This window comes from Microtus ochrogaster, chromosome 16, assembly GCF_000317375.1.
Source record: "Microtus ochrogaster isolate Prairie Vole_2 chromosome 16, MicOch1.0, whole genome shotgun sequence".
NCBI classification, from domain to species: domain Eukaryota; kingdom Metazoa; phylum Chordata; class Mammalia; order Rodentia; family Cricetidae; genus Microtus; species Microtus ochrogaster.
This window is the reverse complement of record NC_022018.1, coordinates 41,044,810-41,056,423: the sequence shown is the minus strand read 5'-3', so window position 1 is coordinate 41,056,423 and position 11,614 is coordinate 41,044,810.

The following is an 11,614-nucleotide window of genomic DNA, read 5'->3' as shown; positions in this document are numbered from 1 at the left end:
GCCCCAGGATGAACCCTCATTGTTCACCATCTTCAGTAACTTCAGCTGCAAATGACCCCGAGTCCGGGGTTTCAGCTGGCTTGGAACAGAGGGGAGGCAGGGAGCTCTCTGGTCTCTGAGCAGAACAGAATTCCTACTGTGGACGACATCAACACACAGGCCTCAAGGGAATTGGAAGGAGAGAGGAAATAGAGCCGAGGTGAGGTTGGCCCCCAAATCAGGATCAACACGTAGAAGTTATTAGCGTGATGCCAGAAAGGAGCAGCATCCTTTCGGGAGTTTCTGAGTGGGAAGGTTGACTGTAGCGGCTGTGAGTCAGCTCTCAAGGACAATACTTTGGCCATTAGAGGGCATGCATTATGAAGAAGCAGACAAAACCCAAGTACATACATTGGCCTTCTGGAGAAGCAGCACTGAGTCAGGCCAATGCCATTTATGTAACTAAAATACTATACTGTAAGGGTAAGGGGTGTTGAATTGTCATGTTTCTTCCTTCTTTGAAGCAGTGCTTGCGGGTCACATACAGCCAGGGCATCATGGCCTGAGAAACGTGCTTACACGTTCCTTGATTGGAGCATAGTAATGTGACTTCCTTTGGCTAAAGGGACAGGAAATAACAATGAGAATTGAACCTCAAGGTGTCCTTACAAGGTCAAGTTCATTCTCTGCACCCTTCCTATCACTATGGAAGACTGTACCTTAGATATCCGACAGCTTGTTAGTATCGCACCCACAGGTGTGACCCATGGGCCCATTAAAACCCTATTGTCTCCCATTACTATTTCCAGATGTTTGTTATGCAGTAAATTCGTGACAATAACTGCCTGTTACAGTTTGTGCACACCTCACAGATGCCTTTCTTTGTGAAATAATTTTAAAACTTGAGGATACATTGATTGTGTTGCTTTCATATCAACATACTGACATCTGCCTCATACTTAAATGTAGGATGAGATTTTATCCTGTTCTCGATGATGACTTGATTTTATTCTTGGCTCACAAATGAAAATCCTGCCAGTTTGTTGTAGCTGTGGCCCTAGACGGTTTCCATAACTATGCGACGAACAGTTAGGTTTTGAATCGACTTGGACCCACACCTCTCCAGCTGCTTTTCTGTAGAAAGCCTTTCTTCTTTTCAGCATACGACACCTACATTTCCAGACAAGTTTAGATGAGACTGTTTTCATTTTCCATTTTGGATCTCGGTGAAATTTACACGGCAGACACGTGTCCTTAGGAACGAACCAACTTTTTTTTTTTAAAGGCATGAACAAACTGAGAAATACACATGATCATTCATTTGGCACCATATCCTTGGATTTCACACATCAGGAATAAGCAAAATTAGTGTAATTTGCTCCTTAAATTGCTTGCTGACAATGTGAGGGAAGCAGAAGAGCATCGGTTACCAAGGGGAGGTGACAAGGCAATCGTCCCACGGTCATTGAGAGTGGAGTGGCTCTGACCCCGGCACCAAGACTCTTACTCAGGAGGTCCAACCCACCTGACCCATGCTCCTCTTCGCGCACAGAGGCTCAGATTCTGGATGGTCAAGGGGCAATAGTAGTTCAGTCATGGGGTTTCTTCGCTTGCTTTCTGCTATCTAAATTAAATGTCAGTGGTCAGTTACCATTTTGGGAGTAGTTTTCAAGATAAAGTATTCTCTTTATGAGGGTGAAGATTAGAGAACATCATGGTTGTCATGGTTACATACTCCTTCCTGCTTCCCAAGTGGTTCCTACTGGTACTGCAAACTTTCCATCAGAGGGACTGAAGAAGTTTCCCTAGCCAGCTCTTCACTGTCTAGGTCAAGGGAGGGACTCGATGCATCTCTAACGTGACTCCCACACATGTCCTTTTGTCACCCAGCCATGCTTGGCTTTGCTTGTCGCTGAGCCTCACTTCTTTCTCAGGTCTTTCATGGACACTATTTAGTGTGTCAAAAAGGCAACACAGGAGAGTCTGGGTCTGAGTTTACATGTCAATACTTATTGGTTGAGTGTACCAGTCTGTCTTGTGTTGCTATAACAAAATACACTAGGCCTAATCATCCACATATATTCACATAAGAGTATAGAATTCACGCACACACACACACACACACACACACATATATATATATATATATCATATATATTCTGGAGGTGCACAGACACATAACCACCATCAGTTTCTCGTAATGATCCCGTGAGAGAGAGGGCACATGGTGAGAGATGGAGCAAGAGATGGAACCAAAACACACAGCTGGATTTATGACCATCATTCCCCAGTCCCTGAAGAGAGAAAACTCACTCCCGGAAGAAAAACACTAATTCCTTTCCAGGCCAATCTCCCATCACCTCTACACTGGCAACTACATCTCCGACTACATGGACCTTAGGGAGACAAACCACACCATAGAAGACACGGGGAGGATAGTCTCTTGGTTTAGACTTATCATCTCATTTGTGGAAAGGAGACGATTGTAGCACCTACTTGATAGAATATTGTGAGAATTAAGTCTTAAAATCATGGGCCAGAGTATGTTATCAACTTGTGATCCCTGCTGTTTCAGTATCAATAATCATTGTTATCAAGAGACAATGCCAACAGTAGCAATGGAGAGTTCCTCTGCCACCACCTCAGCTCATAACAGCCTTTAGAAGCTAGATAGAATAACCATGTTGTTGGAGGACGGGAGTTTAGTAACCCCAACACTTCCCAGGCCTAGCGGGTTCTTTTACTCTTATCAGAACTAGCAAGCCCAAGCTCTGTGTGGACAAGGTAGCCAGCCAACATGTTACATGGCTCTAGTCAATGCCCCGTTTTTGCAGGGATGAGACAGGAAGCAGGACAGCATACTCAGCCTACAGAGACTGGTCTGTGATTTGACATCTTATTTCAAATTTTCTGTTGTTGCCCCGTGCTCTCACAGACTGTTGTCTTCAGTAGTTTGACATGCACATCTGTCATCACGAACATGTCATTTGGGGCTTCTGTGACAGGCAGGGCCATGCCAGTCATGAACCACACAGTGATACTGCCTTTAGCAAGCGCCACATATAGAAACTGAGAAGTGACAATTCTCCCATTTTTATGTTGCGCCCAGCACCTTCCATTTTAATGCATGACTTTGGGTTTGGAAGAGATATATCTACTCTCCCACACTGCTCCTAATTGTGCTGTCTTAAGGGTTCCTGGTGCCTTGGAAATTGCTTTGAAAAGCCTCCAGGTCACATGGTGTGCGGACAGAGGTGAGCAGCTGAGCAGGGGGTTACGCCAGTTGCCTCATGTGACTTGGTGAGGCAGTCTTGGCCTCTTCAATACTCACTTTCTCAAACAGTTCTGCAAGTGTACACTAATTCTCTCATCCAGAGTGCATAGGAGGCACAGGAGTCCCTTCATACTGCCAGTGGGTTTCTCCCAGGACTCCTGCAGATACCAAACTCCACATGCTCAAATCCCTTAGTTAAAGTGGGGTTGTATTTGCAGAGAATCTGTTTACACCATTCCTTACCTCTAGATGACTTATAATGAATGCAATATGCATTCTATGTAATTGGCCTTACACCATATTTTAGAGAATTACAAGAACAACCACTTGTATATGTTCAGACTTTTCTAAAAAAAAATATTTTCAGTCATTGGTTGTCTGAATTCACTAATGCACAACCCACAGTAACAATACTACGAAAAATGCTAGTGCACATAGCCCTGCCCTGAAGAACTGAGGAAGTGTGCAGAACTCACAGGATGGGGGAGCTGTAATGCTGGATAGGGGCCCCAGTGACAAGATGATGGAACCAGAGGGGAAAGCAACAACCCGGAAGTGCCTGAGGTCATACACATGGTGGACAAGCAGCCACATGGCTTCAGGGGCAGTTTTAAAGAAAGGGTAAGGAAGCCCAAAGTACCAGAAGCCTTCTTAGGTACCGTATGCCAGCCAAGAGGACCTCGTGGTAGCTTGTAAGAACTTGCTTAGACCACACTCTAGTAAGGACTTGCTTAGACCACACTCTAGTAAGGACTTGCTTAGACCACGCTCTAGTAAGGACTTGCTTAGACCACACTCTAAAAGAGAAGGAAACAGGAGGAGGGAAGATTGAGGAAGATAAAGGCCAAGAGCTGTGGTGAGGAAGGAACAGAAGAGTGAGAAGCAGCTGACACTCCAGGGAAGGCCACCTGTCCCCATCTCAACCGCACGCATAGCTTGCTGTACGTCAGCACCATGCCTGTGGTATGTAAGTACCATGCTTACTGTACATCAGATTCACGCTTGCTGTATGTCGGTACCAACCTGCCTCTACAGTGACTAATCTGAGCCCTTGAGATGCTGCTGACTCTCTGATCCGGTCTCTAGAGAAAGACACTGATAGACTCATGAGGATGGAGCCCTTGTGATCAAATACCCTCTTAAAGACTTCCCCACCTGGCAACACGGCAAGGCTGAGAATTAATTCCCAATGGAAGTTTTGGTGGAAGCAAGGCACAATAGCAGCCAGGGCACACAAACTCTTGGTGAGGTTCTGGGAAGAGAGCGGCTGGAAGGAAAGATTTACAGTAAGTTCAGAGATGGGTATTCCTGAGGGTCCTCAGGGTTTGGGACGCTGTTAAGCACCTTCACTGGGATGCTCAGGGTTGAAGTCACACAGCATTGACTCACCCCTACGGTCTCTGCTCCACTCTCTACTGCAACATTGAAGCTTAATCATTTTGGCCACGGACCCTGACAACCCTCATGGATTGAGATAGTGGCTTATTTACACATTTAGCAGAAATGTTTTTTTTTTCTTTCAAGTGGTATCAATGACAGTTGTCATTTGCTCATGCATCAAGTGTCTTTGGGACATAGCTTGTGCTTAATAACACTTGCCATGTCATTATTAAGTGGCCAGCAATTATAAAAATTCAAACTGGGAAGGGCACTCAGCTTACATAGCTCCACAAGGGAGCACTCCGCTTTGTTGATTATGAGGCGGACGGTAGAGGGAGGTAGAGAAGGATGCTCTCCCCCATGCAGATGTCCTCAAGTGCTCCCAGGCCGGTCATGTGCCTGTATCTTATGGGAGGGCCTGGCTCAGCACAGGCCTGCTTCTCATTCACAAATCTGTTTCAGAGAAAAGTAAAACCTCAAGCAAACATCCTTGAGAAATTTTGGCACAATCGTGGACACTTTAAAAAAAAAAAATCAGACGACACACACACACACAAAGTGACTGAGAGCATAGAAATATCTTTAGAAATAACTGGGCTTAGTTATGTGATTTTAGCTACAATCTTAAAAAGAATTGTCTTTCCCATTTAATTATTAACCTGTGTTTCCTTTTTTAAACAAATTACATAATTCTTGGTTAACAAACTACAAAGTAGTCTGCCTGCTGTGTGGTTTCAGACGGGTTGTGTAATCACAGACATTTGGGATTTAACTACTCGTTATGGTGCTAAAGTAGGCAAAATGGGGTTATTTATATGATTTTATTATTTTGTTTCCAAATGGCCAGGAAAGAGAAAGGGCTATGGATCTTCATCATAAATAATGCACTATGAGGTAGACTAAAGACGTTGAAACAAAGATGGTGTTTACAGGTTTGTCTGCCAGTCTGCCACATAAAAACAGCCGGCTAGACTGTCACCAAGTACACCCGGTGTGTTTGAGACACCGTGACAAAATAATGGCTGCCTGGCATGGCCTAAATTCCATTTGGACATTTAGGAAGCATTGGTGGAGCCAAGCAGGCTTTCTCCTCACCAAGAGAAACAGGTCAAATTAGAGGAACCTGTGACTAGCCATAAGAAGTGGCATATTATGTGTTATTAGGGTGGACTGAACTGGAAAAATTGAAATCAAGTGATTTTACAGATAAGTCCTAAATCAAAAATCAATGGGGCAGATGCACCCTGATGCGGAAGCTAATTTGCAGCGGAAACCGCTTCTCTCCTGGGGACGCAGTGCCATACTGGGTGGCCCGTAGAGCGATTTATTGATTTCATGATTAATCAGATTCTGCTGTTAGCATGAAGAAGCCCAGTCAGACCCAATAAGTAAACGGCAAGCTGGTGAGGCACATCTCTACATGGCTCCTGGTTAATTTTATGTGTTTTCCTATGCAGTAAAGAATTTGGATCAGGAGGGTGCAATGTCAGATCTCGTGGAACATCTCTTGAGGCACGTGTGCAGAACAAGCATAATGTTTAGGTTCCTCGTTAGCATGCTCTCCGTTACTTTCTAATGCTTCTGAATAACCAGTGCCTGTTGTGTAAGCCACTAACATTAGCTGACTCCGACCGTAAACCGGTGAGCTCCCTCCCGCAGCAATCCCAACTATCTGGGCAGTTTAGCCCAGCAGAAATCAGGGAGGGGTCACGGAAGGTTTCTCTGAGCTTGAGCAAGCACATGTGTTCTCATGAGGTATGTTCATTTTCTTCTACAGTTTTAAAGACTTGCTTTTGTTGTTGTGGTTGTTGTTGACGTGCGTGCGTGCGTGCGTGCGTGTGTGTGTGTGTGTGTGTGTGTGTGTGTATACCTATGTGCAGCACATGCATTGGAATGCCTGTAAAGGTCAGAAGAGGGCATTGAATCCCCTGGAACAGGAGTTACAAGAGATCCTGAGTTGCCTGATGTGGGCGCTGGGAACCAAGCCTGGGTCCTTTTCAAAAGCAGTAAGAGCTCTTAACCACTGACCCTCGTCTATGGTCTTAGCAACTTGTTTACTTACTTATACATGTAAGGAATATATTTAACATATCCCAACACTGAAAAGCAAAAAGTACGTTGCAAAAATTCCTCTTCTTATCCTGTCACCTCGCACCCCTCCCACCACCAGCTGTGGCAATCATGTGGTCTCCAGCAAGAGTTTTATTATATACATTTAAACAAAAATATACTTGTGATTCCATTATTTTTTGCATTGAACACATTTTTAAATCAATCTATATCAGTAGGAAAAAAAGATGGTTCATTCTCCCTAATGCCTGCAATTCAATTTGATTAGGATACCACTCATAGAGAAGTATCCCACACCTGTTACAGGGATTTCCGATTACCAGCCAATCATTTCTGAAGGCAGGCATTCGTGTAGGACATTATCCAAGTACTGTGATTCTGCTTCCGCTTCCCTTTTCCCTTTTTCTTTGTTTACCCGTCATCAAGTTTCCTTCTGACTGTCTCACACATTTTGAGTTTTACTTCATCACCTTCATCATCATCTGCTCTTGATCCTTTTCCTGCTCTTCTTCCCACCCCTGCAAGATCCAGGAGAATACAGGATTGGTCCGCGATGACCAAGTCCAAGGCTATGTGAAATAATAACCACAGCTAACATGTGTGATGAATTCTATGAGCCAGGCAATGCTCAAGCATTTTTATTGTATTGATCAGTTAATACGTACTCCCACCCAAAGACCTGGAGCTTATTGTTTGCCTGCTTTGATAGATGGGGAAACTGAAGCTTTATAAGAATGCTCAAATGTTGAGTGGCAGAACTGGGGCTTAGCTCCAAAGTCTGCCATTCAGAAAGAAGTAAGGGAGCCACAGAATCGAGACAAAATGTCACATGTCTGTAAAGCCATTGAAATGTTTCCTACTTGGGCAGGAACTTACCTTACCTTTTGGGCATCTAGGCAGTAGGTGGCCATGACTTATGAAGGAGAGTGACTCGGTCAACAAGTGGATTTGTGTACAGTCTGTCCTTCATGTGTGGGAAACTCATCCCCAAACTGCAGGTGAGGGAGCTGGCCTTGTGCTCTGGCAATTTCTATTGGTGTAATTCCAAATATGCATGGGGAAAGTCACTTGTTCTTTTTGTCTGTGCTGCCTGACAGGGAATAAGTTGGGCACCATTCTCCTAGCCATACACTGTATTACCTGTGGCTACCCACTGGAAGAGCTGCTGGAGCAGCCTGTGTCCCTGTCACAGAACCTGGACACAGAAGAAACCTACCTATTCATGCACCACCACCACGCCTTTTAAGCACCACAGCTATCCCTAAACCAGGTTTGCCTTAAACCTGATATTTAGTCCAGGATAATCTTGGACTTCTAATCTTCTTTTGTTTTCATCACAAAGGTGGACATTACAGGTGGCCCACTACCACATCCAGTTTATATGGTACTGGGGAATGAAGCCAAGGCCCCAGGCATACTAAGCAAGCACTCCACCACCTGAAGTACTTTCTCAGGACTTAGACCTTAAAGAATATTTGCTAACAGTGAAAACAACCTCAAAATCTTAGCTTCACTCTTATGACATCCCCCAACCTCTAAGATACAGATAGAAAGGAAATGAGTAACCAAGGTTTGTAGAATTCTTTGTCACAAGCACAACTGCCTTTATTAACAACTAACGACACCATAGTCCAGTTAAGAGAGGAAGTAAGTTCTTTCCGACCTTTAAACGAGAATTTGCTCCTTCTCAGCTTTTTTCACATTCGTTTAATCTTCAACCATTTCATACATGTGAGTACTACATTCTGGCCACACCCAGTTCTCCACCCTCTCTCATTCTCTCATCCTTACTGTAACACCTAACACCTCACACCCTCCCTCCGAAGGCTTTATCCAACCATCCTGTCTTTTTGCTTGTTTTTGCTGCTGCCTTGTAATCCCCTAATTTTAACCACTTCTGAGGGCATGGGTATGGAGTTACCTACTGGAGCATGAGAAGGTCACTAGAGACCCTATCACTGAAGACAATGACTTCTCCAACCTCCTCAACGACCAATAAATCCCACGGGAGAGCAGTGCTCTGCTTGTCCCTTCCACTCCTGTGAGAGAAAGCTTATTGGCTCAGTCTTATGCAGGCAACTTCAGTAGTTTGAAGTCCACGAATGTTTTAGCTGTGCCATGCGCACAGGACAGTATTTCACAGCCCTTTCTTCCATTGTCTGGCTCTTACATCCTTTCTGTCCCTCCTTCATGATGCTCCCTGACCTTGAGAAGGAAATATGGGTATTCTATTTAATGCATAACACTCAACAATCACTTATTCTCAGGACCTTAGCCAGTCATGAGTCTCAGCTGTTTACTGCGAAGAGGCACTTCTTTGATCAAAGCTGAGGACAGTACTAGCCTTTGGGTAAAATATTTAAGAGACAGTTTGACAAATGTCCACTTACCAAAACAACAGTAGTAAGTTCATACCCAGGACCTATAATCTCCTCAACTTGTAGGTCTTTGACCAGGTCTACAGTACCAAGCGTGAATCCTTCTTGGAAGCAGGTCTCAGATCCAATTTGAAATCAACATGATTAACCCCATATCGGCCATACCACTTCTGTACCAATAACCAGTAAGCATCTCTTGTTTAGCATGTTCTTTTCTGTAGCATACAAGGTATAAAGCCAGGGGAGACTGTTGCTGATTTTGCTCCCTTGGCCACCTACACAGCAACTTGCAGCACTATGAAAACTAACCAACAGGTAGGACGATTCCAGCTTAGTTTTAGCATGGCTTCTCTGTATTCCTCCATTAGGTCTTAGCAGCCAGTACTTGTAGGTGATCCACAACAATGACCATGCTCTCGATAGTTTTGTAAGCCTTTGTGGACTTTGTCGCCAGCAATTCTAGGAAGGCGCCCCACATCTGGCACTGAGATTTTCATTTAGCAATCCATGGCTTCTGGGATGGCAGTCCCCATCTGTGATGGTGGCACCTCTGCTCCAGAGCTTTTTTAAAGTTTATGTTTTAAAATTAGATTGTAGGGTGATACTAATCCTGTGTTATATGGCAAAGATCTTTCCCAATTCTGTGGGTTGTCTCTTCCTTAAATTGGTGGTTTCCTTTGCTGTAAAGGAATATTTTTTTTTTATTTTCATGAAATCCCATTTGTAGATTGCTGGTCTTATTTCCTATGCTCCTGAAGTCCTATTCAGAAAAGTCCTTAGTTGTGCTTGTGTGTTAAAAAGTAATACTTATTTTTACTTTGAGATTCTTGATTCATTTGGAGTGGAATTTTATACAGGGTAAGAGGTGAAATTCTAGTCTTATTCCTCTGCATGTTGACATCCAGGTCTCTGTGTGCTATTTGTTGACGATGCTTCATTTTTATGTGCATTTTTTTTCATCCTTATAAAAATTCAGGTATTTTTAGTTGTTCAGACTTATGTCTTAGAGCTCTATTTCATTCCAGTGATCTATGGTCTATGACCTTATGCCAGGCTTATGCTGTGTTTATTCCTATGGTTTTGGAGTATAACCAGAAATCATGTATGTGATGCCCCCTGAAGTAGTCTTTACATTCAGGATTGCTTTGGCTACCCTTGGGCTTTTCTGTTTCTGCACACATCTCAGAATTGTTTTTGTTCTTTGTCTAAAAAGAAAGACCCTGGGATTTTTATTAAGGTTGTATTGAATTTGTAGAGTGCTCTTGGTGGAATGGTTTCTGATACATAAGCATGGGAGTTGGTTTTTTTGTATTATTATTATTATTATTATTATTATTATTATTATTATTATTATTATTATATTTCTAGTGTCTTTTTTCAATCTATTTCTTCAGTGTCTTATAGTTTTCATTGTAGAGGTCTTTCATTTCTTTGGTTAGGTTTATTCTCAGGTATCTTATTTTATTCTATGGCTATTATGGCTATAATTTTTCCCTGATTTTTTTAAAAAGGCATGTTTGTTGTATATGTATATAAAAAAGCTAATAATGGTTTTTATTTAATTAAAATATAATTGCACAATCCCATCCTCCTACCTCTTCAATACCTGCCACCTGCTCTCTCCCAGATTCACAGTCTCCTCTTCTTTAACTACTGTTGTTGCAATATATATATTGTATATATATAATGTATCTATTTCCAGGGCTGGCCATTTTGTTTCCCTCTGGAATGTCACCACCCAGGGCTCCATTGTCTGCATTTCTCTCAGCACTCTGATCTTCCAAGCTACAACAATGGTTTAGTAAGCTGCAAGCACTGAGCAGCTTTTCCAGCTCCACGTTCCAACTGCTGCTACAGTCTCCCTCCCAAACTACACGGTCAGACTCATCACAGCAACAACATTGATCCTCAGTACCAATTTCTGCATTAGTTACTCTTCTATTGCTGTCGTCAGATACCTTGTCAGAAACAACTTAAAGAAGAAAGAATTTATTTTGGGCAATAGAGTACATCATGGTGGGGGAGATATGGCAACAGTCAGGACATGGATGGTGGTAGAAGCAGGAGGCTGGCTGGTCATATTTTCATCCACATACAGGAAGCCGAAAGAAAGAACAAGAAACAGAGTGCGGCTGCTCACCCTCAAACCTGGCCCCAGTGGTACACTTCCTCCAGCAAGGCTCTACTTCCTAAAGTGTCCATAACCTCCTCAGACAACACCAGCAACTGAGAACCAAGTATTCAAATGCGTAATCCTATAGAGGACAGATACCATTTGCACCACTACAAGCAGCCTGTCTGAAAACTAGAGCGATTGCTTAAATTAGATAATCCGACTACTGTCTAGTTCTCCCATGTTGAAGAATCTACCTCTCCACGGTTTAGAGTGGACTACTCAAAGCCTAGCTAAGCGAGACAGTTTCAGGGTAAAATTCAAGGACAAAAATGCCTAATTCATTACGAGGACTATGGTATCAATAAGCTAGTATCAGAAAATACTGGGATTAAAAAGTAAAAAACCCTTTTGTGAATA